General features: G+C 39.5%; 1 non-coding gene across 1 annotated transcript; it reads left to right on the forward strand.

Moving 5' to 3' along the window:
* Positions 1-217: 217 nt before the first annotated feature.
* LOC141625086 (small nucleolar RNA R71) lies at positions 218-324 on the forward strand. Its single transcript, XR_012534883.1, has one exon. It is a non-coding gene; the product is annotated as a small nucleolar RNA R71 (small nucleolar RNA).
* The last annotated feature ends 5,414 nt before the right edge of the window (positions 325-5,738 follow it).

Below are 5,738 nucleotides of genomic sequence, written 5' to 3' on the forward strand. Positions count from 1 at the left end.
ACCCAATTGAGTAATAGAGTCCACTTCATACTTTCCTCCTCTAGTAGCCTTGCGAGGTCTACTATATTGTGAATTATGGACCGCCATTTCCTCAATCTTGTTCCAAGTTTGATTATCGTCAACTTCGGTGAACATACCATTTGATCCCATGTTGAGAATGTTTCTTGAGTCATCATAAAGACCATTCCAAAATTGTTGTACCAAGAACCACTCGCTAAGTCCGTGATGAGGACATGAGCGACAAGTTCTTTTGAATCGCTCCCAAGCTTCATACAAAGATTATTCGTCCCTTTGCTTAAAATCCGTAATTTGAGCTCTTAGCATGTTAGTTTTTTCCGGAGGGTAGAATTATTTGTAGAAAGTTAGAGCAAACTTCTTCCAAGAGTCAATTCTAAGAGTAGCTTTATCAAGGCTCTTCAACCATTGTTTCGCGGTACCAATTAGAGAAAAAGGAAATAAGACCCATCAAATTTGGTCTTGAGTCACTCCGCTTTGTGAAATCGCATCACAATAGTCACAAAAAGTATTCATGTGATAATGAGGGTCTTCACTAGGCATCCCCTCAAATTGGCTTCTTTCGACTAATTGGATAAATGCGGATTTTGCAATGAAATTTCCGGTTAAGTGTTGTGGTGTGGGAGTTCCATTGGGTAGGTTCTCCTCGGTTGGTATGGAATGTGGTGAAAACTTAGGCATTGTGGGGTGATTGTGTGGTTGATTTTGTGTTGGGTTCTCCTCACCTTCTCTTGCAAAAGGGTTGATGAACTCAATAGTATTTGGTTGAATATCTACAACCTCACCAATACCTCTCAAAGTATTTCTAGCAAGTCTTCTATTGGTTGTCAAAATCCTTTCAATTTCGTGATCAATGGGTAACAAGTTACCTTGTGATCTTCTAGACATGCAAAATATCAAACAACTCGAAAACAATTAGAACAAACCTTGAGGAGCTTTAATTCCCCAAGGCAAAGAAAGACACAACTAATAACAATCAAAGAAAATCAAATCAAGTTAACACCATCCTCGGCAACGGCACCATTTTTGGTCGGTCCGCTTTGAGCTTAGATTTCGGTTACTTGTCGTTAGGAGCACCTAGACCAAAACAATATTTATAACTTCACAAACAACTCTACTATTAGTAAAGAGGCAAGTAAAGGTCGGATCCCAAGGGACGGGTATTGATGTAGGATTTTCGATTGCAAGTAGTGGTGTCTAGGGGTGTCACAATTTGGGTTGAGATAAGAAGATCACTAAACTAAATAACAATAAAAGTATATAAGCAAGATGACTAAAATGAGATGTAAACAATTGATTAAAAGTACTAGGGTGTCATGGGTTCATAGGGGATTCATGGGAATTGATCATACAAACATGTTCTCAAATCAAACGCAAGCAATTATTGTTGTGATAGGATCGAGTTGGTTTATATCTTACAATCCTAGGAAGGTTTGGGTCCAGGAGCCGAATCGATTAGATTGTACAACACCTACAAGTCGACTTAATCCTCCCTACTCAACTATATGCATGATCTAATGAGACTCGAGTTGGTTTATGTCTTACAAGTCTCATTGAAAAGGTAAGTGATGGGTAAAAAATGCAAGGATTCATAGGCTCGCGTTTCATCAAACATAACATGTGCATAAGTTGAGATCGCAACAAGCAAGCAAATAAATTATGTGAACATATTTAATTAAGCATGAATCATCCCCCATGTTGGTTTCCCCTAATTCCCCATTAACCCTAGTTAACGAAACTACTCACTCATTATCAAGTTTAACATGTTAACAAGGTTGTCAATGATATTAACAAAGCAAAACATGAAGAATAAATGAAGATGATTAACAATAATTAAAAAGGGATTAAGAGAATTATACCTAATGATGATTCCAAAATAATAATGCAAATAATAATAGAAGTACTTGATGATTGATGGAAGGTTGTCAATCTCCCAATAAACCCAAATAATCTTCAATTACCCAAAATAAAAGATGAACAATAGAGAAATTAAGGAAATGAGATTTGTATTAATAGTTGATTAGAAGTTGATTACAAGATTAAAGAGAGATTAGAATAATATAAACTACACTAAAGATTGATAAGAAGAACATGATAAACTAATTAGACTAATGGGGTATTTATAGTGGGGATTAGGTGCACAAATTAGGGTTACTAAGGGCTTAAATGACGATTAAGTCCCTGAGGAATCGCTCCTCTCAAGAAAAGATGCGGGTCTCCTTTTAGCTAGTCTTTCAAAAATATGCGCATCTCGAATGAAGAAAGAAGGGGACGTGTTGCTCTGGAGGACAATTCGAGCATCCAAAAGGTCGGGACGAGCGGATTGTGTAGCTTCTGGACGAGCGGCCTAGCAGCTTGGACGAGCGGCCTGGGGAGCTTCTGGACGAGCGTCCCGATAGATAAGACGCTCGGATCCCAGTCTAGCTTCTTTTCTTCTTTTCTTCTTCCAACAATCCTCCGGGATTTTGTCGGGGATGCAAGGATCTTCTTCATCATTGCCCATCTACTACATTATGTACAAAGGCCTTCTAGTCTTGTATTCTCTTTGATGCTTGGTCATTAGATTCGATCAATTTATCTCTATTTTGCCATGAAAATGCAAGGTTTGCACTCCTCTCCTACCAAGGAAACAAAACCTCAAAGAATATGCAAAACAAAGGACTAAAGATAGTAAATGACCCAAATATGCACTAAAAAGCATAGGAACGAGGCTAATTCGGGAACTAAATATGCTCAAATATTGATCAAATCACTTCCGTCACTTTCTTTATCACTTTTCACCTTTTCTAAAACCTTTTAAAGAGAAAATGAGTTACGTCGCTTTCATTCATCGCGTTGCAATCAAATCCCAAAGGCTAAGGTTGTCGGATCGTCGTGTTCGCCGTTGAGTTCGTGATGTCGAGGGTAAGACCCTTGTATAGTTTTTATATTGTTTTGTTGATTTTGTTTAAAACCCCAATTGGGTAGATTGGGGGTTTTGGGAGTATAATGTTTTGTTAGATGGTAATTGTATGTTATGTGATTATAGGAGGAGGTTTCGTAGAGGAGCATTATTGATTAGCTGCTTGTGACGGTCTCGTGATTGCTTATTCCAGGTAGGGTTTTCCTACTCGGTTATTGGATACATAATTGTGATGGTGATTGTGTTTATTGTTGATCTATATCATGTTCGTTTGATGTTGAAGTTGTTGTTGCATAATTGATTGTATAACTGTATGTGGTTCTCGAGGTGCGTACTCGGCTGAGTGGAGTCACTTGCGGGAGTCGCTTCACGCCCTTGTTTCGCCCTCTGTGGAACCCGCCACAGAGGGGTTGTGCACATTAAGGAATATATGTTATCACTCGGATGAGATGAGCGAGGCTTAGGTGGGAACGGCTGCGGTCCCCCACTGGCGGCGAGGAATATCTGTTGCGATGGGTATTCTGGCAGGACTACACACTTTAGGGTGTAGTCAGATGTGTGGAGGTTTGACGGAGGTTGGGTAATGTGTGTGTTGTATATTGTATATTGTATTTGTGTAATCAGTAATTGGCCTCGTTTAAATGTTTTGAAAACTATGGTGATCCATACGGGGATGGTGAGCAGTTATTGAGCAGGTATGAGATGGACACGCATGGGATAGCTGGGTTGAGTCACCACGAGATGTCTAGAAGTCTTCCGTTGTGTCTTTAAACATTTATTTACTTCAGTTGGTGTCGCATTTTTGGAATAGTTGTATTTTGATTTGACAGTTTTGGTTTGGACATGTATTGCTTTAAATTTATTTAAAAAAGTACGTTTCTTTATTGTCTATTTCATATACATGTCCTCGGGTGACCGAGATAGCAGCATTCACATGCATTAGGTGGTCCTGGTAAGGCACTTGGTGTATGAGGGGTGTTACAGTACTCGACTAAGTGGGGCGTACTCGACCGAGTGGGGCGTACTCGACCGAGTAAATGAGGTACTCGACCGATTATACTTTATGTGCATTTTTTATCAGCTACTAGAGTTGGAGTACTCAGCCGAGTAGTCAGTATACTCGACCGAATGGCTTGTACTCGACCGAGTACCTCTTTGGTGGATGTGATATTTGTTTTGAGTCGTAGACTATGTGCTTACGTTTGTCTTAGGTCTAAAAGCATTATTTTACATATGTGTTGGTCTTGATACGTAAGTTACCGGATCCTATGACGTAGTGAGCACCAACTTATGATGGGTGTGAGTTTGGTGTATGTGGGAGGACATGTGGTTATACGTAGTTGTGGTGGATAGTGGAATGAGGAAGTGAAATTGATGAGCTTACTAAGGCAAGAGCACATTTTGCGAGGTATGGTGAGTGTTATAGTCGTGAGCTTGAGTAATGTCGTGATAAGTATATATAGTCAAGGGGTAATGTACTTCTGAGGAATGTGAGAATAAAATGTTTAAAATGAGGGAGATGAATTTTGGTAATTTGAGATATGTAGGGGTCTAATGGAGGGAGATGGGCATGACTATGTTAGTGGTGGATATGTGTACTGGGAAGTCGTGATAAAGGAATGAAATGGAATGGTTTTTAGTGAGCTTAGGTTGTTGGATGCCGCAAAGTGGATTTGTATGTAGTGGTGGTGTTTGGGAATTCGGATTACTAGGAAGTGAGCCTAGTGTATAATTCTTTAGGAAGTAACGGGATGAGGTGAATCTTGATTTGTAGAGATGTTAAAGGAAGATGTAGTCAATTAAAGAGAAACCATTTAGTGGGCCTGTTGGTGGTGAATATGAGTGAGTAGCATGACAAGAGAGATTGTTGATAAGAAATGAATGAGGAGTTATTTATATAGACTAATGGAATTAGACTTTTTTCTTGGGAATTAATGAGAAGGTAACGGAATGATTAAAGAGCTAGGTAGTAGGAGTAATGAGTTTAGTGGATTATGGGCATTGTTAAGTGCAATGGGACAAGAAGGATGGGAGTAAGTCGAGTGAAAGTTTGAAAAAGTTATGGGGCAGGGAAATAATGAATCATGGATATTTATGATGCTATCATGAGGGTGTGAGTTAAGGGTTATATAGGAATTTCAGGACGACATGTTAGTCATGAGTTTTGAAGAATTAAGGGAATAAGAAGTTGGTAGAGTATTTGCATGGTATGAGACTTTGGTGGTGAGCTAGGTGATGATACAATCGAGGACATAATTGGATTGAATGTTAAGGTAATTTTGTTGATGGATTTGATGTTTGTTATTTTGGATGGTAACTGAAGATAGGAAAGGAACTTTTATATTTGGAGGTGATTATGAGAGAGCAGTGATACGGAAGATGGTGGTGTCGTGGTGTTGTCACAAGTGGTTAAGGATGATGGTGGTTAAGGAAGATGGTGGTGTCGTGGTGTTGTCACTGGCCGTTTTAAAGAGGTTGATTTTATGTAGGCTGGATTAATATGTTTGGGTGCGAGGGAGTATAAGATGTGGATATAGGAGGCGTTTGCTAGTATGCCATGATATGCACACGTCCAGACGTGGCATATGCATTGAGTATGACGAGTCGGTACCAAAAGACTCCAGGTGAAACACACTGGATTTCTGTTAAAAACATCCTCAAGTACCTACGGAGGACTAAGGATTGGGTATTGACTTATGGAGGAGATACTAAGCTATGCGCAATCGGTTACGCAGAGGCTAGCTTCCAAACGGACCGAGATGATTAGAAATCTCATTCTAGATTCGTTCTTACTCTTAATAGTCTTTGCGGTCGGTGGAAT

The sequence above is a fragment of the Silene latifolia genome, chromosome X (genome assembly GCF_048544455.1).
Source record: "Silene latifolia isolate original U9 population chromosome X, ASM4854445v1, whole genome shotgun sequence".
NCBI lineage: Eukaryota > Viridiplantae > Streptophyta > Magnoliopsida > Caryophyllales > Caryophyllaceae > Silene > Silene latifolia.